The 14,389-nt window shown below is 41.0% G+C and overlaps 1 long non-coding RNA gene across 1 annotated transcript; it reads right to left on the bottom strand.

Annotated features, from left to right (window-relative positions):
- Positions 1-1,479: 1,479 nt before the first annotated feature.
- On the bottom strand, positions 1,480-14,389 carry LOC106888096. The gene is made up of 4 exons (XR_001412036.1): positions 14,129-14,389; positions 5,301-5,351; positions 4,003-4,260; positions 1,480-2,761 (listed from the first exon to the last, which is right to left on the bottom strand). It is a non-coding gene; the product is annotated as an uncharacterized LOC106888096 (long non-coding RNA).

Here is a 14,389-nt window from a genome sequence, read left to right as displayed (position 1 = left end):
AAATTTGCACGACCGCCTGGCTGTACCTCAGCCAGGTTTCTACAGCCCAGCCTCAAGTTTCAACACAGCTCTCCTCAATCTTGTTTCCTTTTCTCTGTCTTTTTTTATCATGGTCCTTGCACTACTTGAATTGTTTCCAAATCCTCCAGATCTTAAACTTGAAGTCCTTCAAGTTTATCCGAGCCAAATCCAAAGTCAGCAGGATGTTGCTGGCTTCACATCCCAAATCTACAAGCATTCTTCTCATACTTCATTGTATCTGTGCAAGAATGTATAGGTAATCAATAATGTAATCAATAATGTATTCATTCTAGTTCACAGTATGGGCGAACTGTGGCCATAACATGCCAGCACTGGTCTTGCTACCAGTTCTGCTTTCTGAAACATTTCACACCCATAACTAATGTCCTTGCTGCTCATATAATGTAAATTCCATTTACTTTCTTTGTAATACTTTGTTCTAAGATTTTGAGATATTCTCTCTCATTTCACTAACCGTAACGTTTATAAATTATCTGCCATTCATATTTTCTCTTCTTGGACCGCCTCCTTTCCTACTTCCTCTCTTCTTTCCCTGGAATCTGGGGTATCTGGCCTTCTTTCCCTGGGATCCGGCCTCAGAGACTGCTAGAGTTCAGACTACTTCTGCAGCAGCCCATACAAATTTTACAAGATATGAGAAAGATATCCAGGCCAAAGTCCTAATTCTAATCTTTGAAGAGCACAGGATGAGGTCTGTAGCAGTCCCAGGAGTTGCCTGTCTCTCTATAAGCTGTGCAACAGCTGACCACGACCAGGACAGTAAGGCCTTGTCTATGGTGAAAAGACCAATTGATTTCATTGTGGAGGAGGATTTGGGCCGGGGAGGTGCAGCAGTGGAGACAGCTGTTCTTGGACAGCTGATACTGTCACACCAATGTCCCTCAAGAGTCATTTTAAAACAGCTCTAACGTAGATGGAAGCGATAAGGTAGAGTCAAGGCAAAGCCTCAACCTAATGGAAGACAGATAGCATGAACATAGTGGTGCTTCAAAATAACTGGCTGAAACACATCCCCATTTCAAACAGGCCAAAGGCTGTCACAGCGAGGGATGGGACCCTTTGGGGCCGAGAAAGGGCATTTTAACAAAGGATATTCTGTAATTGATGGAGATCAATTTTGTGACCTATAGGGTACAATGGTGGATTTACCATTTTACAAATGCCAGCCTCTATTAACAACAGCTGCACAATGACCTACTTATAAAAAAGACAAGTGAAAATTCCATTTTGGAAGACAGCTGCATAGAAATTAATATTTCCAAATGAATGTGAGGAGCCTAAATACTACTGCCTCAGGCACTTATGGCAGAAAGGTTAAGTGGCACGTTTAATAGATAATCTCTATGATTAATTTATCAGAAAGAACCAAGTGGCTAATTTCCCCTAATTGAAATTTTCTGGCATGATAAAAATTTATCATCTACAGTTCCACTTCCATTTAAATCCATTGCACTAAGTTATTTTATTACATGAAAGCAAACACAACCACAGTCTTGAATCCCGCTTTCATTTTCCACTAATTAAACAAAATACTTGAGTGGCTGCAGAGAAAGCAGTAGAATGGATTCTTCTGAGAACTGGTAATAAGAAATAGGCCCAGACTTTCAAATCCAGCCCCGGGTGTCAAATACAAAGCAGCAGCCAGATCTGCAGGTGCTTCACAGCCACCAGCCTTTGGGTTTAGCAGTGGGAGAGACCCGATGGCAGGCTCACTCCAGTGGGTTGGGTGGAACAGGGCTCACACAGATCAGCAAAGGAACTCATACTTTGTCTGGGGATGGAGCAGCATGTAACAATCCAAGGTCAGGACTGGCTGTGACAATGTATTAATTCTGAAATATTTGTGCTAATCGTCTGTACCTACATTTTTAACTACTTCCAAGTGCCCTAAATTTTTAAGAAAGGGATGCTTGCAAAGAGACGCAATAGTTTTACCCAGACTGTGACAGATATAAACTCTTCAGACCTGGCATGCAGAGAGCAAACTGTGCTAAGGATAGACAGGAAGAAATTGCTGTGAATTTAACTTTGCTGGGTAAATCAGTTAAACAATTTGAGGGAAGAAAGGGTACCTGGAATCTGCAACAGCGAAGAAAACTTGCAAGGGGAGAAGGAATACAGGGCTTATACAGAACAGAGAACAGCAGTTACTCGTTTCCTTTGGGCCATTGAGTAGTATGTGCATGGAAAATGTCAATGTATGGTAAAACAAATGTCTCCATTATATCTGTGTTTTTTCTGTCCTGCCATTTTTATTCCTGGGCTTGTCTTTTCAGAATACTTTTCAAGTCCTTCTTGATGGACGGCAATCTTCAGCACAGCAATCACAGGTGGCAATTACTTTGTTTAAGGCTCCCACTGCTGATTCTTTCTATATTTTATTGTTTGCCTTTTGGAATTAATTTCTGTACGTAGTAATTGTTTGGTGGTAGTAATTGTATGGTTCATATATTCTTCATAAGGACTTTTGGTTTGTTAGATAAAACAAAAATTTGGAATGTGCATGTTTAGGAAAGATGGATATTGATGGATCTTGTGCAGAAGTATCAGATCTTGAATCCAGTGTACAGATGCTTGGCACCCTTGGACCTTGCTGCAGAGCATTTTTGGCAGTGCTGAAAAAAGGAATAGCTACGTCGTTCTCTGAGGGTTTCCTAATGAATCGCTGGAACTGGAACTCCACATTCCTGATTCCAGGTCTTGCGTCGTATCTTTCATACTAAAAGGTATTGCCATTGATTAGATTAATGAGACACAAACACTTCTTGGCTAGAAAGTAGAACTGTGGTTTTAATACGCTTTTGTCTGTTGCAGGTTTTAAAACTCAGGCAGAGCAATTTTGCAGATTCTACACCCTTCTCTTTCACCCTCGGAGAGGTGGGGAGGATTCTTAAATACTCCTGTCTGGTTTTCACAGACTGTGCCCTGCGTAGTGGCCTCAGACGTGGAAGAGAGTCTGAACAAGCTGAGCCAGAGCTGGGAGCCAGAGGCCCCCTTGTCCAGCCCAGCCAGTTCCCCGGCAATGCAGCAGTACTGGGCAAGAGCCCTGCCAGGGAAACGCAGCCTCTCGAAAGCAGAAAAGAGTCATAATCTTTTATGACAGCAAGTCAGTGTGGGATTCATCGCAGGAGGGTTTGGAGCAAGCAGTTACCGACAGATGGCAATACTGCACTGAGTATCCGCCTGCCCTCCCGGGGACTGACCCTCTCCTCACCAGGGAACTGCAAAATGGGCACCACCTTCTCTTAAACCCCTTCACAGTGATGTCACACCAACGTAATCGATCTAAAAAAATTAATTATGAACATCACAGGGGCAGTGCTTTTGAAGCACTGGGAGTGGTGGCCCATCTCCCATTGAAGGTAATGGGAAATTCAGTAGTTTCACTGGGGATTCTGTTAATAATCAACATTTTGGAAAGATGTCACCCTTAAAATACTAGAGATTTGACCAAAGGAGCAAATTATTTTCTTTATACATGTAAAACTCAAGTTTCAAAAGTTTTAAATTACTTTTTTTTTTTAATAAGGCATCTCTCTACTTTTAAGAAATAATTATGTGGGCAAACCCCCCTGTAACACAGGCATGCTAGGAACACAGGTTGTACTATGGTGGGAAAAAAATTTCCAATTATGTCAGAAGCATGGTCCATAATAGAGGTATTTTCTGTAAGTTTCTATTATTACAGATAGCTTTTCATCTATGAAAAACCAGAGTATAAATCAGCCTTAAGCCACCGTATTTTAATTACTTGGCATTCTAAAATGAACAATGGCAATAAGAGTTTAAAACACAGGAAGAAAATGGGCTAATTTTCTCAGACAAAAAAATTGTCAAAATAGAGCAGAGATGCGCTATGATAGACCTAACAGTGGCTTCCTAATTTGCACAGTATTTACCCTAGTTAGAGCAGTCAACTTTCTGAAAGAAAAAAAAAATATATATTTAAGTGATGCAAACCTTTCCCTTCTTGCAGAACAGCGTCTCCTTGAATATGCAGCTGCTTGAGATCCTCCAGAACACTGCCTGGCTGCTTCTCCATCATATTTGGGTTCCCAAGTGTCCAACGCAAAGCTTCAGGCTGCATTACCATCCTGCTTTGGGCTTGACTGAAGTTGCTCAGTCTCTCCCCAAATTGTTCCTGCTGCTTTGGGGCTCACCTGGTGGAAGAGCCGTGGAGATCAGTGCTGCATCAGCGGTTAACGTCTCTGTAAATACCTGATGGGAAGAGAACCCCAAGCTCATCCTTTCCAAAGAACCTGACATTTCCATGCTTCAGTTATCAGCCCACAAAATGACTGTAATGCTAACACTTTACATGAATGGTAACTAGTTAATTAACATTTCTTAAAGTCCTGAAACCTCAGATTAATAGTGCTCTGGAGTATAAAGGCATAATATTATTCCATTGAGCATTTGTCATTTAAAAAGCTCTATGCCTAAAGCTTTAATCAAACTGTGTAAGATGAGAGCAATTTCCTTTTTGTCACATTTGGGTCTCTTGTCCCCGTTAAGATGCATGTGTAGTTAAACCATGTATTTCTTTTGAGAGGAGCACAGGTACTGCTGATCATGGAAAGCAAACCCAACAGCAGAACCCTGCACTTCACAGAGGGGTATAGCTCTTTTAAGAACTATTTTTAGAAGATGTGTTTCCTGAATTTATACACTGTGACACTATAGTATCACTTCCATTAGCACAGAAAAAAAGTATCTCCCTTTCAGTTAACTATTGTTTTGCAAAAGCTGCCATGTCACAGTGTCTCTAAAATGTCTTGGGTCTAACAAAGACCACTATTTTTCATTACATGAAACAATTACTGACTACCAGATTTAAATCTGTTCTGGTAGCGTAGGAATACATTCATCTTGGGTACAATTCCTCTATACACCATGGATCTTAATGAGGCAGGAAATTAATTTATAATTTACCATTATGTTATATGAAATACTACAGAAAGCAAGGGTATTCTTCTGAATAACGAGCAAAGAACTATGAATTTTCAGTCCTGTCCACTGCTACAGAAATCAGAGCTCTTAATGGTGGTCAAGAACACTCACTTGAACAGTGCAGAGTCACTTCAGATATTTACGTGTGACTTGAGGCTAAAATGTCATGGTCGGTTGGCAATTGTGCCATAAGCATTAGTACAGGCACACTGAAAATGCTGAGACACCAGTGATTTCAATGGCAATGCAATTAAGCCCCGTGCAATAGTCAAGCTGCAGGTGACACTATGGAGCATGAGGCTGCTCACCTGGGCTCCGGCGTAGTGCTCAAGCAGAAATCTTTCTCTTTTCCAGAAGACCTGTGGAAAAAAAGATAATACACAGAAGAAGGGTGTTATTGAAGCCTTCGTGCACAGCATCCAGAACACTCCAGCACGAGTGGCAGCACAGGCTGAGGGCACAGGGGGACTGCCCTCTTCAAAAGCAGCCCAGGTTTCTGCGCGGTCCGAAAGACTCTCTCGTGATGGCCCGCGATTATCCGGGTTCCAGTGGCCACACAGAAGCAGCTCTGAGCACACCTAGTCTTTCCCCCTGCTCTGGGAAGCCAACAGTATGCAGAAAGCTTTTTCTGCTTTTTGTGTGTGTAATCAATACTGACAGGTAAATTCCTTCTGAAGTATTTTTAGACATTACATATAAACTTCACCCGGTGTGTAGACACAGAATGGAAAATTAGTAACTGCGGATCCTGGGCCTTCGATGAGATCTGTGAGTAAATGGATCTCACTGCAAGATCAGCACCACGCTTTCAAAAATCATTAAGTGAAAACATGACCAAAGCAAACAGGCTTTAAATGTCTTTTGATACTGCTACTATAGTTATGGCTGGAAATCCCCAAATTACACGTATGCCATTGTACAGCTGGAGAAATGAGCGTTACAAAGATTTCTGTTTGTATATTTTCAGAAAAATGATTGCACACTCTTAAAAACATAGGCTTTTAAACCACTACGGATTGAACTTCGTTCTAATTATGTGCTGTGCTGGTTTGCCAATTCTACAGGAACAAAACCCATGACAGAGCGTCTCAAGTATCACGAGCTTGATTTTCTCAGGAAACCACCATTCCTAGAATTGTGAGGCAAAGCAAACCATGAAGCTGCATGAAACTTGCAATCAGGAGGCCAAAATTAGCAACTCTGAAGATTGTCAGTATGTTATTTAATCCATATGAGGAGAAAACACGACTCCCATCAGGGACAAATGTGTCTAACCCCCAAATCCTGCTTTTCTGAAACCATCACTGGGGTCAACCCATGTACACAGACAAGAGGCTGTTGGTTGGCACAGGGGTCAAGTTCACGTGTTTGTGGGCAATTATTGCAGAAAACAGCAAATCCAGAAAATACCTCAACAGCTCTACAGATTATTTGTTCTCTGGATTGGGGGACAGATGTGCACGTCATACATTTTAACTTAAGAGCACAATAACAGAAGTTTTTCATTGCTTTTGTGATGATTATCTGATACAGCCTCTATGGCAGGACAGAATTGTCTCCAAATTTGTACAGAAGAGCCAATTTTTACATCTGCATCGTGCCTCCAACTCAGAATGCTACTTATAAGCCCCGATGCTACTGCAGTTTATTTACCATCTTCTTCTATTTGTAGCCTCTGGTATGGTGAAAAACAAAGAGAAATATGACAAATCAACTCTGTATATTTTTATCATATCAATCTTTGCAAAAACAGGCAATTAATTTATTTCTCACAACATCTGTGGTAACAAGGTAAGACATACGTGTCTGTGCCATGCATTTCTTGGCATGTTTTAAGATTGTCCGTGAGCTAGATAAAACTGATGACAGCGAGCATTAGTGAAATATCAAAAATGATGGGCTTTTCATTCTATATTACCTTCATTTCATATTGAGGCAGCATGTATTTAGGTTACTTAGAGGAAGCTAAGCATAAGCTACTTTATTGTGAGAATTTCACAATAGGTTCCCTTACTAATTAGTTCCCTTACTCATTAGGCATTTTTATTTCCTATATGACTATGCATTTCAATCTCTTTTCTTCTCCTTTTTCTTTTATGCTAAACTGAACATCTGTCAGCTACACCAGATAACATTTCATGTCTGAAATATTCTCCCATTAAAAAGAAGGAAAAAGTATACTCTGTATCCTTTTATTTATCGCCTTCTCATCTTCCCACTCTTGGAATTACAAACATCCTTGAGATGCACATACAGTGTGTTGACACTCAATACCACTATCAAAGCTTAACTTTGAAAGATCTGTATCACATCAGTTCCTCACTCTAACTCTCGGAATTCCAAAAGAAAGCTAGCATATGCAAAATCCAACAACAGAAAACAACTGAGGTATGGAATTTGCACAGCCTACAGATTGTTTTACTATTCCTTTCTCTTTTAGTAACTGTTGGCTTGATGCTGTGTGCCAAAAAGGATCTGAAGTGTATATATTTGGGTTATAGTATCTTGATTCATCAGTGTGAAATTAAAAAAGGAAATGCACCTGTAGGTACTGTTTATCTGCTGCTTTGAATTACTTAGCAGTGCACACACAAAGCTGAAATTCTTTCTTCCCTCACACCCCTGTGTCAGACACAGGGCTGGTGTCTCCTGGTCCCTCCAGCTGACACACAGGACAGCTCATATGGGAGTTTCCTCCTGTGTGTCTGCAGCTCTTGGGGGGACTGAGTTCTGGTCCTGCCCCTCACAGCAGCAAGAACTGGGATCTGATAGTCTGATACAGACCTGGGAGCTTTTTATACCTCCTTTTACAGTACTGCAATTGATTAGATGTCATGCAAAAGAGCTGGGAACCACAACTATCAATTTCAACAAAGCTACACACAATTTATATTGATGACAGATGTACTGGGACCTTTGGAACCAGATGCACGTGCCTCTTAAAGCAAGGAGGATGTAAGAAATGGAGCCAGGGGATGCAGAGAGCACCTTTGACTACCCCACACAGACATAAAGGGCATCTCTCTGCCTTAGATGGCATATTTGGAAGATGGTGAAAGACCTGAAATTATTGTGAGATGCCAGAGAAATAACTTCTGGTAACCCTTAAACTTCAAGCAAATGAATACCCAACCAAGGAATTTCCAGGCTATGAAAAAGGCAACAGTAGAGTGAACCATAAACACCGTGAGACCTGCTCCTGCATCCCTGGATGCTCCTGCATCCCTGGTGTGTGTCCAGGGTATTCACATCTACTAACAGCCAGTTGTGTGCCATTTTGGCCCAGGAAGTTTAAAAAGCAAGCAAACAAACAAAAAATCACCAGGCACTGAATAATCAACTTCAGCTTGGTGATGAGCAGAGTGAGCTCCTCAAAGCTGGTGTCAGATTTATTAAGGAGAACCAGGCCCAGATGGTGGACCATGATGCGAGTGAACCAAATACACTCTTGGCCGCAGTTCCAGAGAAAGTATGAAAGCACCAGGAGCCGACTAAACAAAGCAAGAACCTGAAACCAGCTGCTGAGGTCGGCTCCGCTGGCCTTCCTCTCGGAGCCAGAGGAAAATGGTATTCAGCCAGCCAGGCACTGCTGGCTGCACTGGCCCCTTGGAAAACAGACGGGATTGGGGTGCCAAGTTTTAGTAGATAAGTCCCACTATCCTCTGTCAACATCCTGCATATCTTCTCAAGCACAGGACAGACAGGTGGCCAACACTCCATCCTGGCCAAAGACTAGCTCATGGGCATCTCACATTTCATGATGTCACCAGGAGACCCAGGGTGGTTTGGACAGGACACTCAAAAGAGGCTCTGTATTGAGAGCAAGAGCCGTTTATGAAGGAAGCTTTGTCAGTCTTCTATTTTGTTGTTTCTGAGAAACACTTTCCTGTAAGTGGATTACTTAAATCCCAATCTCAGTTGGGCCTTTGAGTGTTTCTGCAATTAATGAAGAAACTCTAAAAAAAAGACTAGTTCATTCATGTGTCATCAGCTCACAGCTTTATCTGTGACACTTTTCTGTATGTTATCAAGTAATTTAGCAAAGTTTCAGCCATGAGTTACTGGTGTACGTCTTTCTCTGCTATCCTTCTGCTCAGCCCACTTTCATAATTCCATGTTCTCCATTACAAAATTACTCCTTATTTGGCAGTTTTCCACAACACAAAATAGTCTGTATAGGCGAAAGGTAATAACAGTATCACTAAGGCAGTTGAAATTAGGTTGCCTTTGTTACAGTGCCCTAAGAGAAACTTGGGCAATGCAGTAGCATCGATGCCCTGCTCGCTCCCCTGCAACGATCCTGTGTTGCAGGAGCTACCACATGGAAATTCTTTAAAACCACCATTTAGGCTTCTTTCTAGATCACTTTAAAGATCTATAAACATATATAATTTCTTGTGTACATATCTAAACATAAGTTAAAATAAATAATCTAAAACTCACCATTCGTATGGTAACATGTTTACCACGACAACTATTAAAATAAGAATGATATGTTCAATATAAGACACTTAAAAAGCCAAATTCTGTTATCTGAAACATACATAACACCTTCTTGCAATCAGTTGTACAAGGTCAAACAAACAAAACGTAATTTGGCAGGTAGCCTCTAACTTCAAACATTTAGTAGAAGCCAGTGGGACCTAAACCACGACAGACACCTGTTTATAAATAGTCTAGAATTAATTCTAACTTCTGTTTCAGTTCTTCTTAAATAGTGTTTAGACTCTATTTTACTAGAAGCCCTAAATACCCTATTAATAAGTGGGATCAATAACATAGAATTACAGTTTTCTCTTAGTCACAACCTTACTTAAATGCCATATTCATTTCTAAGGAATAAATAAACACCAAACAACCAAACCCAGCCTAGTTCTCATTCACAAATTTACAGCATATCTGGTTTATAACAATCTTCTAGGATCTAGTATTACAAAATGTCAACAGTTCTTTGTGTCTCACAAATATTCTCTCAGCACCTCCATATTTGCTGCATACTTTGACCAGTTCTAAGCCAACTGCTAATGGCTAACTAATGATGAATTCATAACCATTTGCTACTCGACAGAATAAATTTCTTAAATATAAAAACTTCTCCAGGATTTAGATGGCCCTGCAAACTATTTTACCCCAGCTGGCTGAGAAGTGCATTTTTGTGGTTTTGCAAGCTGATTCCTTTTCGTGAAAGTTTTCAAGAAAACAAGCAAAATGAGATCCCAGACATCTGAATCACCAGACACTAAAAAAAAAATTGTACATATGTTTAAGCAGTTGACTTCCTGAAGCAAAAACATGAAATGCCAATGGCCATTTAGTGCAGGCAGTGGGGAGTACTCCACTTCTGTGCCCCTCTGGCTGGTCCCAACAGGCAAAGAATTTATTTCAGAGTCGAGTTCTCCATTTCAGCACAACTGGAAGACAGTTTTTTAAGCAGAACGGCAATTTAAAAACAAATACATCTTCTGCTTCATCTCTGAACGGGGGACACTGACCTTAAGAATATCTGAAATTCTTCCACTGCCTGTAAACCAAAATGGACTGCAGGCCGTCACGATCATATGTCGCTCTTACAAAACATTCTTACTCGTTGGCTACTTTTTGGAAAGGTTATTTGCTGTCAATCAAGTGACGAGTTCTGCTTATAATAATGGTGATGACATCAGACCTGTAGAAGAGAAGATTAGTATGGGGAGTCTAAATATATAAACTAGAAGGTCATGGGACACATCCAACATCAGTTGAAGTTAATGGCCTCCATTCACTTCGATCAAAACTGGACTGATCCATGTAGGATGAAGAGATTTATATATGTATTTATTTCCCCTGTAGCCAGTATCATTGCCTTGCAGCCTGGGATTTTTTAAGGTGACCTGGATCTTTGATTTGTCTGACAAGAAAAGGTGATTGTCCCTGTTTTTATTTTTAGGTGGCCATATATAGTCAGTCATGTTCACTCTTTCCAAAGTGGGACTTGCCCTGTGGAGGTAACGGGCAGGAATTTTTCCAACCAGCAGGCTGGGGGCTCCAGCCACGCATTTCTTTCGCCGTTTGGTAGAGTTTACAAAGGACTGGGCAAGAGGCCAATTCCCATTTTAAGCCTCAGGTTGGACACAATGGTCGGTCAATGGACTGAGGGGTATAAAGCAGAGGTCAGCAGCTTTCCTGTCAGGCAGCAAATAACTAAATTTCACTTGTCTGAAATAGGATTTGAGTTGTCCGGGGCTGCAGGACAAAAGGACTGTTCTCACCCTGACAGCTGGAATGGGTGATTTGTGAAATGTATTTTTAGAAGTCTCATTTGCCTACGCGTATGCCTGCATTGTCAAACATTCAGACAGCAAGAGCGAGTCAGGCTATGAGCCACGAGGCCTGTGACATACTGTACAGACTGTATAACACACCAGATCTAAACCTGCCTTTTCATCATTCCTCACCCCCCAACTGCAAATATACCTCCCAAATACTAACGCACCACGACTGCTGCTCTTCCTGTGCTTAAACATACCATCACTACAGCATTCAGTCCTTGGTAACCACAAAGGGAAAATCACTGCGGATACAACAGGACATTAGTGATCAAGTCTGTTTTTCAAAACCACCCCAGTTTTCCCAACATTTCCTTTTCCTCAACATCCCTCTGTCTGATTAACAGGAACAACAACCTCCTGTAAATTAGCTTCTTCCTTTAACAAGACAACCCGCTCTTGAGGGATTTTATTAGTAACATTCATCCTCCTAATCTTATCCCACACCTTGCTGATACGCACATCCTCATTAACATTTGCACATGGCTATTGTGCCAGGGCTGCTTTTTTTTCCCCTGAGCTAATGATTTCTTCCTCCCCCAGTCCCAGACATCAAGTTGCACTCGTAATACATTTCAAAGCTGGTTTCCTCTCTCTCTAAACAACATTGTTACAGTTTTTGTTTAAACAGTGCACCGGTTTCCTTCCCTTCCCATTCAATGTAGGTCTCGCAAGGCACTTTTCACATATACGTAATGGCAATTGGAAAACCAGAAATATAACCCAATACATCTAATCTATGCTGATTTACATATGACTTTACTAAATAGTTAAACATGCTACTATCTTTCAAAATACTTAGAATTCACAAAATAAACAAAATAGAATATTCCATATAAATATAGCATTGTAAGCATTTGGGAAAATAATTTTAATGTTCAATGTCACAACGAATATCTACTCCACATATCTTCTAGTCCTTAAGAGTTTCCTCTTTATTCTGCTTTGGTTATTATGCACTTCTGCTGAATTGAATGTTTTCATACTCTGTGCGTATTAAGAAGTGTGAACTTCGTATTTATTTCTCAGTCTGTCTTGAATTCCTGCCATCTGGTTAAGGCATATTGGCTTTAGGGCTAGGATTATTACCAGTCTATGCTCTTAATCTATAAACTTAAACTGTAATAAATTTCAAATGAAATGCTGATCTTTAGAGACAGTTATGTCTTAAAAGTTGTTATACAGCACTGTAAAAAAATGATAACACGTAAATAAATCCAGCAAATCAAAATAAAAAATACACTTATTGTGTGTGACTCCACTGTTAGTGTTGACAGAACCGAATTCTGCACAGATCCACTGAATACAATTAAATCACCAGGATAAGAAAATAGGGAGCAGATTTGGCCACCTCCTGACAGTGTGAGAGAACACGTTGGTGCCTGGTACTGAGCTGTAAGTCTAGGTCTGTGAAACAAATGTCTGCCTGTCGATACAGTACGCTTTAGTCAGCGTGGCTTAGGCAGTGTGGGGGTCTGGTGGCAAAACTGCACGGTGGTAAAATAAATTGCGCTGTCAGAAAAAGTTCTGGTGGATGGTGCAGCAGAATCTGCCAGCTCTTCATCAGGGCAGGAGGTTGTTGTGAACCTGTGTGCACTGTTTGGGTGGGAAACAGCAATAGCTCAGCAGGGGTTCTTTTTGGATCCTTGGTATCTGGCCTGGGAGGAAGGAAAATCCATCCCAGTGTTTTCTTTCCCCTTTCCCTTCCTCTTCAGCTCCTTCCAACTTCCTTTATGCTCAGTTTTCCACTTCCTTCCAAACAAAAACTTCTTGAAACCCCATCACAGTCTTTTTTATTTTTTAGAAATCAATGTTTCATCCCTGGAGGGGTTTATAAGGGAGGAGAGAGGGGGGGGGGGGGGTGGTGGGGGGGGTGGAAAGAAAGAAAAAAGGTATCTTCTCCAACCCTTTATTGCACTCTTCCAGTAGAAAGGATACTCCGACACCCCTCTCTCTTGAAGGAGCCAACAACATGACAGCCTTCTGTTCCCTTGCGTGCTTTCCAAGTATTTCCCAGGTACTTCTTAATTTGAAGACTAAATTTACTAGGAGGAGACACGCTTACTAGACATGCAAGAACCAGGGAAGTTGGGAGGGAAGGCGCTGATGAGGAGCCCAGTCTGCCAGCAACCATCTGTTACCGAGAAGGAAACAAAGCCACAGATTGCTCCTAGGCAGCTCCCCACAGATACTACTTGAGGACTATTTCTAGCTTGTGGCCAGAAGGTGTCCAATAAATTGACAATTTCACTTCTTCCCACAGAGTTTTCTGATTAGCAGCACTGAAACTAGTGGAAATTACTGTTATTTTCACTTTATTAGTATCATATCCAAGTGTGTGGGTTTGGGTTAGTTTTTTTGGGGGGGGGGGGGCGGAGAATTAGAGCCAGATGATCAGATGCTTAGCCTTGTAGACAAATTCTTTTGCTTACATATATTCCAACAATTTTTAACTACTCTCCTCCTATTACACATTACCTTATTTTCTAAGTTCTACCAAACCTTCCTGTATGTTATTAAACACTTGTTCCATTTGAAAAGTAACATTCTAAATATGTCCTGGAAATAAAAAATAATCACTTTCTACTAAGAAAGACAGGATTAACAGGAGACTATTTCTATGGAAATAGGATTGGAAAATACACGGTATGCACAGCAAACTTTTCTGTATAAAGCCAGCGTTAAGCCTGAGAAATAATAACAAACCAGTTCAAACTCACACAGCAAAACCATCATAGACCAGGCCTGTTCCTGAACAATTCCTAAAGCTGGTAACATCACGGCAATTATGTCCAAGGGATCGATTTAAGGTAATTTTTGGTGTATTTTACCTAATTCCCAAGTAAATCCATTGACCAGCAGTGTTGAATTCTGCAGCTGGTGATTTTGGCCAGGAGAGGAACTTTGCAGGTGCCACTGGCCATCTCCATCAGTGAGGAAGGACACTGCATCTGACCACAAAGCAACAGAATGGGGAAAATCATTATTTTATATCCATATTTGTATAAAATATTCATTGATTAATTGTTGTCCCCTTCTCTTCTGCCTGGCTGTCCCTCACACTCCTTCCCCTGCACCCCGGGGCCCATCCC

The sequence above is a fragment of the Calidris pugnax genome, unplaced genomic scaffold, assembly GCF_001431845.1.
Source record: "Calidris pugnax isolate Ruff unplaced genomic scaffold, ASM143184v1 scaffold28, whole genome shotgun sequence".
Classification (NCBI taxonomy): domain Eukaryota; kingdom Metazoa; phylum Chordata; class Aves; order Charadriiformes; family Scolopacidae; genus Calidris; species Calidris pugnax.
Note: the sequence above shows the minus strand (reverse complement) of the source record. Positions and strands in the feature narration are given on the sequence as shown.